Below are 18,397 nucleotides of genomic sequence, written 5' to 3' on the forward strand. Positions count from 1 at the left end.
GACCCAGAGCTCTGTAATTTTATTCCTTTACTGCTTAATAAACTACATTAACTGAGACCGAATATCTTCTCCTATTGCTTCATTAAAGAACACGCAGGACTGAGCTCACACATAGGACATTGGAGAGTAGGATGAGACTCTTAGTCCAACACTCTCCTCTGACAGCATCACCAACCCAGCTCTGGCATCCAGCCACATGCCTGGAAACTGGGTGGCCTGTGCAGGCTGGAGACTGCACTTTTTCTTGTTAATGCGCAGCCCCAGACCCCAAATATGATCCAACAGCACAGCCACATGATGGTGGCACAGGTCCTCTGTCTGTGCACATATAAGCCAGTCGTCTAAATAGTTCAGTATCCTGAGACCCTGCTGCCGCAGAGGCCCCAAGTCGGCATCCATGCACCTGTTGAAGGTGTGGGGTGCCAATGAGATACCGAAGGGGAGGACACAGAATTCAAAGGTTTTTCCCTGAAAGGCAATCCTGAGAAGCCTTCTGATTTGAAAAGAGGCGACCTTGAGGTCAACAGTTGCAAACCAGTCGCATACCAACCTGCTGGACCCTGGACACGGTCAACATTTTGCACTTCAGGGGCCTGAGGAACTTGTTCAGCCCCCTAAGGTCTAAGACAGGCCTGAGCGTCCCATCCCACTTCGGAACAAGAAGATAGCAGGAAAAAAAACCATGCCTGCTGATCTTCTCCCTTCACTTACCTGATAGCTGACTTCGCCATGAGAGTGAAGTTTTCCGAGTGCAGGACCTCCCTGTGCTGGTGGTCTGCAATAATGGAAAATGCAGCCAGCCTTGTCAGAGGAGAAGTGCTTCAGAACTGTAAATTCCCCTGGGTCATTGTTGAAACAACCCAGGGGTCTGCCTCCAGAGCCTCCCATGCCATCTAAGGGCAAGGGAAGGCTGGGGGTGATGTCCCGTCAGGACTGAGGTGTGGGCTTGGGTGACCCCTGGCTACTGCCATGTCCTCTGCCCCGTTTAGACTTGTTGCGCTGTGCTGCGTCCAGCTGGCCTTGCAGATCTTCTTGCCCCCAAGCAGGCTGAGGTTGCTTGGGCTGCTGCGACTGAGGCTGCTGCCAGCCCTGACCTCGCTTCAAGGTGCCTGACACCTCCATAGTACAGCGACTGGCTTCCTGGCCCTGCTGAATCATCATGGATGCATCAGGTCCACACAAGGCAGATGGCTCAACAGGCAGTTTGAGCAGATACGCCCTATCCTCTGGCTGCAACATGGACTGTGAAAGCCAGAGATGGCACTTGGCCACCCAAAAACTTAGCACTGCCAGCTGCTTCACCCTGCTCTCTCATGAGCTTTGGAAGAAGTGAGAAGACACGTTGTAGTTCGGCTATTAGATCCGTACTACACCCCTCTTCTAGATAGCCAACCAGATGACGCTAGTACAGGGACCGTATGGCAGCCGTGTTTGCCAGCTGTGTTTGCCAGTTGTGTCTGGACTGCCATGGCACCATGCTTTTTTCTACTCGGGCAGTTCACCCTAGTGTTGTAAACCGACTCCTGACCATCTCCTCAAAATCAGAAAGGAGAGGCACTAGGAACCGTGTGGGTCGGACCCTGACCAGCTGGCATGTCAAGCAAGCTTGCTGTCATTTCTCTGTCCTGTTTCTTTTTTTTTTTTTTTTTTTGGAGAGTGCACTCTTTAACTATTGCACTAATGCTGCTAACTGTCTTTAATTAGTTTCCCTGAGCCAACAGATGTTAGTGTGGCCACAGTATGGATTATTTTCTTTGACACTGGCAAGGTGACTCTGACAGGTGGAGATCAATGAAACAGTGGGTACATGCGCAAGGTGGGGCTTTTATAGCCTGGCACATGCCAGCCAAGTAAAGTGGTGTGTCTTAAAGATTATTAATTTAACATGCCACTTACCCCAGATGGAGATAATTCCCATAGTTATGATGTAACTACTGGGTGGGGAGATAATTTCGTTACGATACAGAACATATATTTCGAGGTAATGACAAATTATGAAAGTTAACATTCTTATTCCAACTTGTCAAATATTGGACTTTTAAATATGGTGTGCTGGGTATCTTCCTTCCGTCTGTTGTTGATGTTCTGGTGTGCCGTGCCAAATTACGCTTGTTACATGGATTGTGTCTTCTCAATGTACACTTCTGTTTTCACAAGAAATGTACAGTTTCTGCTTGTCACATAATAAACTTACAACATCAGTAAAACACCTTGTATTTACGTTTATTTTCGTATGCAACAAAAGTAGGTGGTTAGTTTTCGGAAAAAAACATCATGGGTTGGCTCAACATTCATATGGAAAGCGAACAGTTGGCTCCCAGGTGAAAGTCCGGGGTTTGTTGGAGCCATCCACCTCTCCTCTTGCCTGCACTACAGGGACTTTCCATCTACATATTATGTTGTTAACAGCTGCATTTCAAACTGACGCTGCCCGGCCGTGTGTCATACTGCCACTAAAGGTGCCTTTTGCGTCTATGTCTGATGCTAAAATCACTGACCTAGCGATGGTATTTTACAACTTGGAAATGAAAAGCCCCATTTCCACCAAACACTTTTGTTATGGTACCTTTGGAATCAAAAATAACCCTAAATACGTGGTACGTAGATCCTAGATCCATTTGGTGAAAAATAACTAACAAACTCCACAAATCCATTCAGCAGCTCCACCATCCACAGTCAGACACACACAGCTGCTTGTTTAATGCTGAATCACAGCTCATAACTTGCACCAATGGCTAACGCTGCTCTGGTGTAACTGTTTTTGCTGGCTAGTAAAACATCCTAATGCAAACTATGTACTGGAGTTTACCAGCCTGTTGCTCATGTGACATTTGAAAATAATTACAAGCACGGCTGTTCTTGGCTTTCACTGTCTGGAAGTCCAACACAAACATTGTCAGCACGTGTCATCAACAAAAATAAAACATAGATTTCACCTTAGTTTTTATTATCCAGATCTATTTTTAGCTTGTCATCGTCCTTGTTTTTGTCATGGATAAAATGTCATTGACGAAAATTTTTCATTATAGTTTCCCTCAACGAAATTAACACTGAGTCACAGCCAGGGGGTTATGACTTATAACAGAGGTAAAGTGGCTTCTTTCTGTGAGGAGTTAGGTCCATCTGGCAAGTGTCACCAGCCAAGACATGACCCTAAACATAGTAAATGACAATTAAAGTGTATAGATGGGACAGACAGACAGATAAATCAATTGATAGATGAAAAATGACTTACTGTTGGTCATGGTTTGCCCATATTTCCACTACATAACTGAATATTGGCCCATTTTAAGCACCCCACCAGCACATGATCATTAGAATGATATAACACACACTGTGCATAAGATTATGGTGTTTAATACTTTATAGGGCAGCTGTCCAGTTAATGACAAAATATTTAATTGGAAGCTATTTGTCTTGTGCCTATATTGTGAGAAAAGTGCATCTTTGCTACTCATGATTTTATAATCTTCTTGTAATACATCACAGTGTCTGAATACTGAATCTTTTTATTGTACTTCTGCCAAATCACAGTGTGGAAGAGGAGAAAGTTATTCATTTTTGTACTTCTTTAGAGCAGCTATGATTCGTTTTTAAACTACAAAATCACACATATGATCAGATTTAATGCAATATCTTGCAATACTTTTTGTACATAAATATTGAGTTTCTGTTTTGAATTTCTGTTACCAATCCCCATGAAACCCCATCCCAGTGTGGTGAAGGGGAGGACACACAGGGTCTCCATACAGAAATTATTATTGAGCTTTTCAATTCTTTTTTTGTTTTTGGAGGTACACTGACCTTGTTTAAAGTGAACCTGAAGTGCCTGGATGCAAAATGTGCTATTTGCCTATAGACAAACATTAGGTAGCTGGATGGAGAAGGTGTTATTCATGCATGACCAAAGCTAAAGTGGTGTAAGGGCAAACATGAACAAGCAGGATGCAGTAGGCAGTGTTTGACCATGAGAGTACAACCTGGTCTCACTCTAAAGTTGTCAAATACCAGCGCTTCGTCAGTGACTTCTGCCATCAGACACCAATGAAAAAGCTGTCCTTCTATGTCGGTATGATACGCAACCAGTAACCGTTACTGGATAACATGGTGGGACAACAGTGAAACTTAATGCAGCCAAAGTCTGAGTGCAGTGGGTGGTTGGGGTGGTAGATGGGTCCACTGACTTTCACTCGGGAGGCCACTATACTTCCCATAGGATTTTTAAGCCAATCCTTATTTTTTCCTAAACCCAACCACGTGTGTAGGAAAAACATAACCATGTGCATTTGTTGCTGAAGGAAAAAAAGGATATCTACAATGTTGTACTGACATAGTGTGTTTATTTTGAAAGAGACTTTATGCCAACCATACATTTCCTGTGTAATAGGAAGTGTATTTTGAAGTGAAAATTGCCACAGCGTTCCAGAACATCAGCAACCAACGTACCCAGGGTACCTTGCATGTCATATCTCGACATGGAAAGCCCATGACCAAATATTGATATGTGATGAGGTCAGAGTGAGAATGTTTTGGAGGGTGCCTGCTGCAGATAGATGCAAAATGTGTAGGCAGAAATGAAGTAGTTGTTTGCAAAACATGTTTGCTCATGAGCAAAGTGAAGGTCTGATGCTAAATGTTCTGTTTGTTCTGGACTTTCATGAAAACAATGTGAACAACAAGTTAGCATTATGTGCATCATTCTCATTCATGAGCAAAACCCTGGGTGCTAGGCATGTCATTAGTGTCACAATGTCTGTCCGTCCCTTGCTCCCTGTCTACAGACACCTCCCACTTTCCCAGCCCCGTGTTGCCATTATTGATGCATCCAAAAGATGCCCTCAGACTTTACCACCTGACCTATCTGCTCACCTGTTTCCATTTTCCCTCATCAGCTCTGCAGAATGTAACAGCCCATTTCCTCTCATTTCCAGCCAGATTGTCAGTGATGCTTATGTCTCCGCTTTGCAGCCATCTGAAGCCAAACCCTAGCCTGAGCCTGACTTTGTTCCTGTCGTTTTTGTTGTTATTGCTTGTTCCTGTGTTTTGATCTGTTCGCCTGTTACTGACCATTCCATCAAGAAAATTTTCCTTCATGCTTTAGTACCTGCTGGCCTTGCCTTGTGTGCCTTGTGTGTGCAGCTCATTCTCATTCCCAGGGCATCAGATACTGTCGCTTTGTCACATGCTTGTGATGTTTATACCAAAACCACCCTTTGGTGTCTTTATGAGATGCACCACCAAGAACTCCACTGTAAACCACAGCAATACTTGTACGTCCGAAGTTTGTGTACCATGTGAAACAAAAAGTCAATGTTTATTTATATTATGCCACTTAAATATCTGCATCCTGTCTGAGACCAAAAGTCAGTATGACTGTTTCACAACATTAACCACGTTTTACAATGTGTATCAGCTGTGTCACATATGTTTTCTTAAGGGTGTCCTTTTCATCACTATGAGATGCCGAGGGGCGTGACAAAGCGTCTGTATTTGACAACTTGGGAAAGAGGTTGAAATTTGACATCTGACTGTTTATGAGCAAATCTGAAGAATGCATAAAATAATTTGCTCATTTAAAAAGTGATGCAAAATGCAAAATTAGTGCATGACAGAAGCTGAAGTTACAGTATGCAAAATGCATTGTTTGCTCAAAAGCAAACCCTTAGGATGCAAAAAGTGTTGTTTTCTCATGAGCAAACATGACAACGCTGAATGCAAAATATGCTGTTCAATCATAAGCAGGTCCACCATCGGGGGTGGTCAAAGGGTACACATGACCCCGGCCCAAGGCCAAGGAGGGGCCCATGAAGAGGTCTATGGTTGACCCTTAAATGGGATCAAGTACAAAAATTTACTTACTGACTTAAATCACTGACAATAAATGTTATATGTATTTACATGATAAATAAATGTAATTTTATAATTAATAGGCATTTCAACATACCATCTGATATTCCCCCCTCTGCAGGTATTCTGAAATGGTACGATCCATCTCACTTGGGTCAGAGTCTGAACAAAAGATGGCAGACAAGATTATAAAATGTCCAAAAAATGTTATGAAGATTCCTGTGCTGCACTACTATAAGTTTCTTGAATCAATTCATGGGCTCATGGGTTCAAGGAATTGTGTGTATGTGTGCACAATCCTTCATGAGAAACAGTTTGTTGAGTAATACTGAAGGAAAAAATAGCTGTATTTGGATTTCCATGAGTCTGTGAATGGATTCATGACACTTGGATAATGCTGTCAGGAATTTTCAGAACAAAGTTTTTTGGACATTTTATACCTTTTTTGCTGTCTTTCCTTCTGCCTCCATTCAAGTTGAGCAATGATGTGCTTTCATGTTCATTCATTCATTCATTCATCTTCTAACCGCTTCATCCTCTTGAGGGTTGCGGGGGGGCTGGAGCCTATCCCAGCTGACATCGGGCGAGAGGCAGGGTACACCCTGGACAGGTCGCCAGACTATCGCAGGGCTGACACATAGAGACAAACAACCACTCACGCTCACATTCACACCTACGGACAATTTAGAGTTATCAGTTAACCTAATCTCCAATCTGCATGTCTTTGGACTGTGGGAGGAAGCCGGAGTGCCTGGAGAGAACCCACGCTGACACGGGGAGAACATGCAAACTCCGCACAGAGGGGCTCCCACACCCGGGATCGAACCCGCAACCCTCTTGCTGTGAGGCGACAGTGCTAACCACCACATCACCGTGTCGCCTGTGCTTTCATGTTGTCTCTCCTTAATGCCATTGGATAGAAATCTTTTTCTAGCACCACAGAGAGCCCAGGGAGGTGAGTACTTTATACAATTTATATTGTTTTTAGGTGAACTATTCCTTTAAAGACGCTGGATGCAAACATATAATTTGCTCCTGCAGAACTTAGATCTTGTGTGTGGCAAGACCTGAATTTCTGCAACAGTGATTTGTCCTGCACTCCAGCAACTATAGAGGATATATTTTCATTTGCACAGGAGTTAATACTCTGTAATCTGAGTTAGTGTTTTTGTCTGTGACTGCACCTTGTCCTCAGATATACATTGGTCCCAACCAACAAGTTGAGCCACACATTATACTGAGTACGTAAACTGTAAAGTAAAATCTGGAGCTTTACTTGAGTCAAATGTGGTCAACGTGTCTTTGCATAGATGAGGCAGGAGACGAGTCGGGATGGAAGGCAGAAGATGAATAAATAATAAGACTTAAGGAAAGGAGAAGTGGGGGTGAGAGCAAGAGAGGAAACGATGTGGTTAACAGGAATGGCAGAGAAACAACATTATTTTAAGTCATAGTCGTCTTTATTTCAAGTAGATGGAGTGCGTCTCCATAAGCCCCAAGCGCTGCTCAAAAGCACAAGGAAGCCTAGAAAGCCTGCTTTGAGTGTGCCTCAGAGAAACGAAAAGCGTAATCTACTTTCCCTCACTCTCCCTCCCCCTGAAGCATAACAAAGAGCCTGGGAAGAGTGTTTGTGATGCTAATTCTGCAGGAATAAATATGCAACACAATTTTCAGACGCTTTAAGAGAGAGGAAAAGACGAAGAAGAGTGGTGATGGAAAAAGAAACTGTGCTTTAGGGGGCTGCCAGGAGGGAGTAGACTAATCCGTTAACATAGCCCTCATATCCAGTGTATGGAGGAAATGGGAAATTAGAACATGTTGCTGGTGAAATGGGAGAAAGGTTGAATAGAATGAAGAGCAGCCAGTCTCAGGTGTTAAGGCTGGGGACAGGGCAGTGGCTTAGTTCTGCTCATCTTGTGTAAGATGGATGATTGTGTCACTGGAAACAATGCACATGTGAAAATCAACATGCTCTAAACCACTACTGCAGTCATCAGTCAGCGTGTTACAAGGAAAAGCCATAATGGTACGTGGCAAAGTACTTAACATGCCCTGTTGTCTCTGAATAAAACTTTATATCTCTATAAATCCTGGGTGGCCTGTTTCTCTTTTCTCACCTTCCCAGCCAACCCTGTCTCCGAGAAGTAATGTTTGTATATTACTACATTGCATTCATAAGTACCAGTGTTATTTTTGACAGCTATTTTAGATTTAGTCTTGGTCCTGAGATGAAAATGCTTAATAGTTTTCGTCACATTTTAGTCATTTTTATCTTTTGTAGTTTTAGTCTAGTTTCAGTTGACAAAAATTCAAAACATTTTAGACTTCCTTGGCTTTGGACGGTGTGGCTGCAAGTCAGCCATCAGAATGAGGAAATCAACTCAGTTTGTAAACTCTCCTCCTGTTACTTCTTCTGCTAGCTAGCACAGTTTATTTCCTGTACAGTGGCTAGCAGGATGCTAGTTCACCTGGTGCCCATCTTCTCCATCGTTTCCTTAATGTTTTCTTTTGTTTGTTTTATTTGAAAACCTTGACCTAGCTAGGTCAAGGTTTTCAAATGGTGGTTTTCAAACCACAAAAAGCACCAACAAAACTTGTAAAAATAGACATAATATCATAAATTTAGCACAAATCTCATTGGGCTGACAAAGATGCGACTGGAAGCATCCGTACCTACGTCGTATGAAGAGTAAATCCCAGTTAACACTAGCATCCTGCTAGCCACTGTACAGGAAATAAACTGGATGACCTCTGTGCTGCATCAGTTTCATATCAGTAACTGTAATATCCTTTGATTTGCCAAAACAAAACCCTAGACAGCAGATCTGACAGAGCAGAGGACTCTGGCGAGAGAAGGAGAGGAGGTGTATGCTTTATGGCAGAGTGGCACTGCCCATGTTTGAGAGGAGCGTCTATGCAGCCATCTTGTTGAAGTCGGGATGTGCAGAGAGTTGAATCATTCCACAACCAGTAGGCTAATCACAGTTTACCAGGACCATCTGGAAATATGGACAATTATTAAAAGAGCAGTACCCTACAATATAAGAAGACGCAATATATCACATTTCCCTGGAGTTGTACCTTGTAATTCCATTTGACAGTAAATGGATGATACAGCTCCCAATCCACTAGGTACTTCCATCAGTTTAACTTCCATGTCCATAATATTTACCAATGCTACCCCCTCATTCCTCTGCTCGCCCATTAATTATCTTCTGTCAAGCTGGTGACATTTAGACTCCAAGGGTCTGAGGCAGTGGCGATTGCAAGGGAAGCTCAGCTTCCCCTAAAATGTCAAAAAATAAGTAGTCAAATATGTACTGTTGTGTTTACATTTCATTGACTAAATATGCACTAGAACGCGTTCAACAGAATCAGCTACTGATCACAGGTCACTGACGCGACTTTCTTCTCATTCATTCCCGTAGCGTCACAGTGCATTAAACAGTGGAAGCTCAGCATCCAAAGACTTCAATGGGGAAGCATAGAGTGGGTTGTTCCACTGCAGCGAAACTACACAGTCATTGGATAAATGCTCGGTTTTGTCCCGCCCATCGGACGCTCAGTGTCTCTGGGGGTCTATGGGGCAGTGGGCTGGCCTCGGCTGGCCTGGACGCTGGGCTTCTGCATGATGATTGGATGATCTGTCTGAGGCTGAATCCCTTTTTGATTGACAGCGAAATGAGCGAATCAGTGATCTTGAAATATAAACCACCACCGGAGCATTTTTCAAGTTTCATTCTGTTGTTCCAAGTTGATCTGGAGACTTTTCGAATCCTCTTAGTGACTTTTTCTTTGTTAAAAACGACTAGCGACAAATCTAGCATCTTTTTCTGGTGTTATTGGCGACTGTACTCGTGTTTGGAGACTCTGACTTCTGTCGCTCTGCAGTTACTGTCCCCAACGAGCAGCGGGTGCTGTGAGCCGCTCCACCGTCCCAAAGCACTCACAGGCGGACATAATAGCCTCGCGCAGCAGCCCCAGAGGTTAGAATTTACATATAAATACACAGACACATTTTATGATATAGGCCGAAAATGAGCTTCCTCTCCTTGAAAGACCAGCAGCCGCCACTGGTCTGAGGCTTATGGGAAATGGTGTTTGTTAAAGGCCACTAAAAACAGAAATGTTCATTAACCAACATTATTGGATTGTTTCCTGAAAAATATTGTTTTATAAGCACATTGATGAAAACATGACATAATATTAGTAAGCTATTGTTCCCAGGCTAAATTTTTAGTTATTTAAATTATTACAAATGCTAATGTGATTTTAAATGAGGTCGGCCATAACATACCCATGTGTTAAATATGCATGGATGTGAAATGGCAAGCCATCATCATTTGGAATCCTATCAAGACATTTTGGCATGACTCCGTCTTCTTGCTCTCCGAGGAAAAAAACAGGAAAGGAAAAATGACAAATGGGTCTGAAATGGGACCGGCTTCAAGGGGGGAGGAAAAAAATTTGATTTAAACCTAATTTGAATAACCCAGATCTAAGATGATATACTGCAGTGCATAGAGAGGTGATAGCCCAATCCGTCAATCGAGGGGTGTGTGTGTGTGTGTGTGTGTGTGTGTGTGTGGTGGAGGGGGGGGTTAAAGAGGAGGGAACAGGGCGAAGAGATGAAAGGAGGAGGGAGAGGGGATCAAGATGAGAGGGGCAGGGAGGCTGTAGAGGTGAGCAGAGAGGATCGAGACGGAAGATGAGAGGGGAGGGATGTGGGTGAAGGAGATAGCAGCTCCGCCGGCAAGAAGATTAAAGCCACTTCCGCACTGCGTTGGCCCCATTAATGTTTAACAAAACGCCCGAGCACAGAAAGATCATCTCCCCCTCCTGTGATCCCTTTCAACCCCACTCTGGGCCACACAAGACAACGTGGCAAGAAGACACTGCGGATGAAATATTTACAAAAGGCAATCATTTGTTTATATCCCTGACATGAATAATTGTGATTAATGTTTTATTCATGCTGTATTGTTTATTGCCTCCAATCTGAGGAGAATAGGCCGCCTTTTGAACGTCAACTGAGACAGCCAATTATGGAAGTATGATCCTTTTGTGCTGCAGTATGTTTGAGAGTGAGCCTTTTGTGGCTTGTCTTTCAAAGAAACAAGGAGCCCTCGTTTCTTTTGCCAGAGGGGGGGTGGGGGGTAGCGTCACCGTCTCTCCTAATTGGCTGACACTGAGCGTTCATGAAAGGTGGGGAGTGCTGAGGAAGGGGAGGTGGAGAAGAAGAAAATGAAGGGATAGAGGAAGACGAGAGGGGCCCAAAGGTATACAGAGAGGTGGTAAAGACAGTGTGTAATGCGTGTTTACTGAGCCGTGCTGATCACAAGTGACATTCAATTTAACTGTGTTGACAGGCAAAAAACCTATACAGCATGCATGCACACTTATACTGGAGTTAGTTCAGAGGAGTCCAAGAGTCAAGCTGAATTCAAAACAGTTTACCAAAAGAGATTCCAAACTCAGCATTTGAGCAATCTGATAATTAGATACAGATCACCACATTTTCAGCTTAAATGGAACATTGGTCTTTAAAAGGTCAGTTCACCCAAATCTCTCTCTCTCTCTCTCTCTCTCTCACACACACACACACACACACAAACAAGAAAAAAAACAAACACGTCTCCCAGCTCAGTTTTGATGGATTTTTGATTGTACTGCTCAAAATAAAACTAGATTTGAGAAACCTGTGTCAAACAAAGTGTTTCTTTTGTACCAGACTAAATGTGTTCATAGCACCATGTAAAAAACTCTAAAGTACCAAAGCTGGCAGTGAACTCTGGTCACTTTTGTTATCTTTTACTAATCTTTTACTTCTACTTTTACTCTTACTTATTCTTGATCAGAATATTCCAGGATGCTGACATGAAATAATCCATAAAAAGGAAACTCTCAGGTAGACGGTACAGGACAATAAATGCCAAAACAAACTATTAATATTATATTATTAACAGTAATTCTCTTTTAACCTTGTACATAGGATTTAACTTATGCTTAGTTAAGATAGTTGCTTTTGTTTTTGCACTGAATGGAAATGCATACAATTTCATGACAATAAAAATTCTGATTCTGATTTTGACACTACAGAAAGGGAGAGGAGGAACACCGTTTTTAGACGGTTTAGGCAGTTTTGAAGAGGTGTGTTTTGAGGGATTTCTTGAAGATGAGGGGGATGCTCTTTCACAGGGTGGGAGCACCAATGAAGAAGGCCCTGTCCCCCCTAGGTACAGTGGTTAGTCCTGGTGGGGGAGGGGGACAGGAGGTTGGCATCAGCTGACCAGAGAGTGCGGGAGGGAGTGTGCCGGTGGTGGACCTCAGACATGTACTGTAGGAGGTGAGCCAGCCAGGTTGTGGAGAGCTTTATAGGTGATGATGAGGAGTTGTGGCACGAGTGATGTGGTCACGGGTGTGGGAGTGTGCGAGAAGATGAGCAGCTGAATTCTGGATATATTGTAGTTTCTTGAGTGTTTTGGATGATGAACGTAGAGAAGACTGTTGCTATAGTCAAGTCTGAAAGTGATGCATGCATGAATGAGAGTCTCTGCAGCTGAAAAGGAGAGGGACTGACAGAGGTGGGCAATGTTTCTGAGATAGAAAAAGGCTATTTTGGTGATGTGTTTGGTATGAGGTCTTTTCCTTTCCAAAACAAACAGAACAGGGGATTTAAACTGGTAAAACATTAAATAAAGCAGTTTTACTTTTAAGATTAGCAAGCAGGTGGCTTGTCCACCAAGTGCTCGTCTTTTTCACTGATAACATAAGATCCAAAAGTTCAGCAGGTATCTACATAGGTCTCTTCCTGTCCAAATCCAACGGACCAGATGATTCAAACCAGTATAAACAGCCGTTTCATGTAACTGATAAGAGGTTTTCTGAGGCTGCTCATTGCAGGTGGGCTCTAACTGCGGTGGCAATGAGAAATCACAAATGGCCCTATGTTGAGTCAGCGACTGGTTTGTCTGTTCTGGGCTACTGTAGAAACATGGCAGTGCACAAGGCAATCTCCATAAACGAGGATGTGTTCCCTATGTCGATACAAGTGGCTCATTCTAAGGTAACAAAAACACAACAATTCTTATTTTTGGGTGATTATACACTGGAGACAACATTATATATCACTCCATTCCTACCAATATATCCCCCTAATTCCTACACACTGGACCTTTAAGGCCCAGACTGCCAAACCATGCATGTCTGCCTGCTTGTGTTCCTGTCATTCCCAGCTCACAGGAGTTACCTTGGTGAATAATATGTTATCATGTCTGATACAGTGTAAGTAAGACCCGTGTTGTTGAGGGGTTTCTTTTCTTTTTGTTGTTGTCCTTTAACAGGTCATGCAGAGTGAGTGTTTGCTTTGCTTTTTATTATACTAATAAAATCCCACCACATCAAACTTACATTCATGTACTGTAGGCTCAGACACAGACGCCAGCTGACACCAGAGCACATTTGAATAAGCTTTGATTCGCACAGGTACCTCTTCATTCACTTAATAATAAATCTGAAAGCCTTTGAGCATACCCACTGTGCATCATACATATAACATGGTTTTAGAGCTTGTTTGAAGTGAGAACAGCTGCGGAGGCTGCCTCACAACATTAGCATCGGTGACTCTATTAGTCTTGAAGGCTTTACGATGTAAGGAGGAAGTTGCACTTTACTAAAAGCCTTTCCGTTTATATGTCAAATAATAATGCTGCTGTGTGGAAGCCTACTATGGAAGCCTATTTCTTCCAAAAAAAAAAAAAGACAAGACAAGTTAGGCATGATAAAAATAACTAAATTTGAAATATTTACAAAGTCAAAATTATAAGATACTTATTTAACATTTTGACATACTTAATTATAAGATAAACAACCTTCATGAAATTGAATGAAGCTAAACTATGATATGGGTCACATCTCCATACTAAACACAGCATGATATACCGAGGCATAAGGTGCATTTCCAGTGGCCTATTTTTATGCCAAAAATGAAAGAAAATGCTTGGGAAAGGTTGACAAATTGGTATATGGATGAAAGGTAAATGCATGTAATTGCAATGAAAACAGATTAAGTGAATAAATGATGACATACAATCATGATGCACTGTCATTGCAAGCTCTAACTGTCATCTATTGATGGCTTGTAACCCAGCGCCAACCTCTTGGGCTGAAAAAATGAAGCCAACAAGGTAGTGCCCAACAAGGAAGTGTCAATCTCCGTAGACCTGCATGTTAAAATGCCCAACTTTACAGCAGCAATAAACATGTTTACAGCCTGGTACAAAAAAACTGTTTTGGTCTAATTTTAACTGTATGGTGGCTGAATTTTTACATAATTCATCCAATGACATTTCATGGAAGCTATGCATATTTAAATTATGCATAGTTATGCATTTTTAAGAGTGGGGCCACTTGAGTGACAGGCTGTCTGCGAGGCGTCACTACAGTCTATGGGTCAGATCCAGCCCTCGCTCCTCCACAGCTCCACCCTCCCATCAAAATATGGTCTCTTCTGGCACCAAAAAACTAAGATGGTGACAGCTGAAATGCCAAACGCAAGGCTTCACAATGGGAGTCCACAAACCAATGGGGGATGTCACAATAGCTACATCTGTTATTTTATACAGTCTAAGCTTTTACCATGCTTATGTGTCCACACACGGCTGTTAGCAGAACGCAGCTGTACAGTAGCTGTTTAAAACTCTATATTTCCATTACCCAGTGTGCTCTCTGTTCATATACATCCATTTTTTTCCTTCGTTTGAGGTTTGACTGGCACTCTTTTAATGATGTCGTCTTTTCTGCAGTGGTATAATGACTGAAGAATTAGTGCCACCTACTGCATTTCATGATGAACCATTTCCAAATTCTGATAACAGTAATGGATGAAAAAGCACACAGATTTCATTTACAGATTTTGAACAAATTCAGCTAAAATTTGAGTTACATTTGGATGGAAACCCAACTATAGTCAGAGTTTTGAGTTACAGTCAACATTATGAATTTAAAAGTTTGAGGTATTACAGGAAAAGAAACAAAGTCAACTAAATCAAACAATAACATTGTGGGGCACTTAATTTTGAGATTCCAAACATTAAAACCATCCGTTACTAAATAACAAGACGTCAAAATTGTGACAAACTAAGATATGATTTGCTACATCAAAATCAGAAAATACTGAGTCAAACTTTGAAAAATGAAAATAATATGATATATAATATAATATATATACAGTTCAGTGGCGTAAGAAAGTTACAGTGGGCCCCAGTGTATGCTATTATGACGAGCCCTACGGCAAGCTACTTAGTTGTTACGCACCTAAACTAGCTATACTGTATAAATGTATTGTCACATTATCAAATAAAGACTTGACACTGGATAACACCAACATACATAACTTGATGATGTAATGATTACATGGTTTCTTGAAAATACAATGTACAATATTACAGAACCTCATAATTCTGTCTTATTAAGACAATCTCATAATTTGGACTTTATCATATCATTTATAACTTTTCATCTTTTTTTCTTTACCTTGCAGAAATGGGCTTCCATAAAAAGTTGCTATCGACAAGTATAAATATCAGCTCTTGTCTCATCACTGATTCACTCCTACATTATACCTGACCGCACTCATTTTAGATTTGCTTTATGACCCTTCATTTGTCCTGTCTCCCGCCCAGTCGGCCTTAATGGCTCCAAAGTTGATTAAGGTCAGTAGCTAGGTAATTGTCTACTATGGCCTTACAGTAAGTAAGCCTGATGGTCAAGACGCTGGCTCTGGCTGCCTCCTTCCTCAGCTTGAAGCGCTGATGTGCTTAGTATTGATTCCCCTTGCAGTAAGTACAGAGGGCGTCTGTAAATCAAGCCTTGTATTGTACTGTTAACCAAGTGCTGGTAAATCATGTTTGACACAGTAACACCCGTGTGCGCTGATCATATACAGTGATATGTGATTATGAAGTATAATGCTGACAGTGTCTAAGCACATGACAAATGAGCCAGCACCTTTGGGATCTGCAGGAATCAATCACTTGTGCATGTTTGTCTGAGTCACAAGTTCAGGAAGATGCTTAAAATCCAGATGAAAGCAAAAATGCAATTCAAATGAGCATTTCAGGGTCAGAGGCTCTATACAGCACAAGCTGATGACTGTGGTGTGATATCCATCAAGTGGCCTTAATCGCCAAAACGAAGATTTTCAGCTATAAGCTGAGCTCATCCTCTTGAAGAGGCTCATTTAGAAGAGAAGAAGGCTGCTTTAGAATGAGAGCAAGGGAAATTAAGTGAGGAAAAATTGAGAGCAACAACCTGGGGTTTGCTTTGGTCTTAATCCACCGTGTAGGCTGACGGTGGCAAGGAATCTGCCGTATTAATCCCAACACAGTGAAGAGGAGTGGGTGTGTGATGAATCCGCATGATAACAGGACACTAAATTGGAAAAGATACGCAGCGTTAGTGCACAGAACATCTCCACGTCTCCTCCCACCCAAAAATAAAAAATACTAAAGAGGCTGATTAAAGTAGGTTAATTGAAAATAAATTCCACTTCTTCGTGTATCTCTCTTCCAGCCACAACTACCTCCAGATGAATCTCCCCTGGCTCTGAAAGATGATAGAGATGTTATATATAGATGTAGAGCAACAGCCTGTTGGCAATGAATGCTTGTATGAAAGCACTATAAAAAATAATCTTCAAATCATGTTGTGAGCGTGACTAGCTGAGTCTTTGAACATACTGAAAGGATCTTTCAATCCCCTCTATATGACACAACAGGCTATTCATTCTGACACTTAATGCTACAGTCAAATGAGAAGTCACACAGGAAAGCTCTGGCTTGAGCAGTTTTTGTCTTGTAGTTTATTACTTTATTTTTTCATAATATAGTTGCACAGGTGCAGTTTGAATGTCTTTTGTCCCAGCAGCTTTCTCACAATCTTTCCAACAGAACCACATGTGCTTCCAGGCTGGTGAGGCAAATGTAATCCTTAAAGTGTGTAGTGGCTGTTTTAACATACCAAATTTCCTAGGCCACTTAGTCTGCAAAGTGTGTCAGTTATGACTCGTGTTCCTGTTCCTTTTGTGAAGATCCGCAGTACTCACACGAGGCAGGGAAAAAGTTGAATGAAGTTTATTGAGAGAACAAAAAAGAAACAAAACAGCAAGCCAAGTCCTTCCAAAGTTACATCTCACTCAGCCCAGTACCGACTTGATGTCCTTTTTCTATATTCTGTTGGGAATAGAATGATTTTATGTGTTTTACTATAAGTTGTGTTTCACTATATAAGTTTTAGATGTGTGAACAATGAGAATACTGAGATGATTTCAGCTGATCTGAATGTGTTTGCTTTGCAGAAGTGGAGAAGTACAGGAGAGGAAGAGACATGAAGTCTGAGGAGCACATACCGCAATGCTTAGATAATTAGTTTCATATATGGTAAAAAGAATAGAAAGTGATATACAGATAGTAAGGTACAGCACGTGTAGGGAGTTGTGTTGTTCTCTTGTCTTTCAAAACAGGAACCACGCCCCCACCGCCAGCGGGAAGGAGTCAGATTAACACGAGGCAGGGGCGTGGTGTGGTGAAGGAGGAAGTGGAACTGCCAATGAGAAGAGGACAACGCCTTGCGTGCACAATGACACTCTGTTACGCTCAAATATACTGGGTCAGGGGAAGGACAGGAGGTCAGACTTCGTGAACTGACACACCTTTGTTGTTCGTCAGGGACATGAAGTTGAGACCCAGAGCTCTGTAATTTTATTCCTTTACTGCTTAATAAACTACATTAACTGAGACTGAATATCTTCTCCTATTGCTTCATTAAAGAACACGCAGGACTGAGCTCACACATAGCACATTGGAGAGTAGGATGAGCCCCCAGTCCATCAATTCCCACCATATTACACATTATTATACGCTTAAACACTGCATAACCTGGTCAATTACTTATTACAGTCCAAACCACCACAGACTTCATGTCGTCTTTACACATGACATCGTCAACAATGTCAGAAATTAAGCAAATGCAGAAATTAAGCAAATATAAACACAACCTTAGCATAATCTGCTACTATACACTGTTCAAATATATTTAGAAAATGCTGTATAAACTTAAATAATATCAGAACCTATATGATATGTCATACCAACACAGATATTTTTACCAAATATTAATATGTGCTTAAGTGGCTCTTACACAACAGTTCCTATGATTTCCTATGCATTAGCCCGCCCCCATGAACGAAATTACGTCCTTAATGAAGTTACGTAATTAAAATTACGTAGCCTAGGGTTAGTCAAGTAAATTTTCTGTGGTTAAGTTTCGGAAAAGAAACATGGTGATTAAAATGACTTAAAGTTCACACCGTTTCGAACACTGGTCTCCTGGGAAAAGTTTGTTTTCACCACCCCAACCTTCCTCCTAACCGGATGCTTGGGACCACTTGGGAGCGCTTCCTTCTTTACTACTGTAAACACATTGGTCATGTGATTGCAGCATTTTAAAATACGTGGGTTATGCAGAATTTAGTGGCTCATCATTACGTGGG

The sequence above is a fragment of the Epinephelus lanceolatus genome, chromosome 7 (genome assembly GCF_041903045.1).
Source record: "Epinephelus lanceolatus isolate andai-2023 chromosome 7, ASM4190304v1, whole genome shotgun sequence".
Lineage (NCBI taxonomy): Eukaryota > Metazoa > Chordata > Actinopteri > Perciformes > Serranidae > Epinephelus > Epinephelus lanceolatus.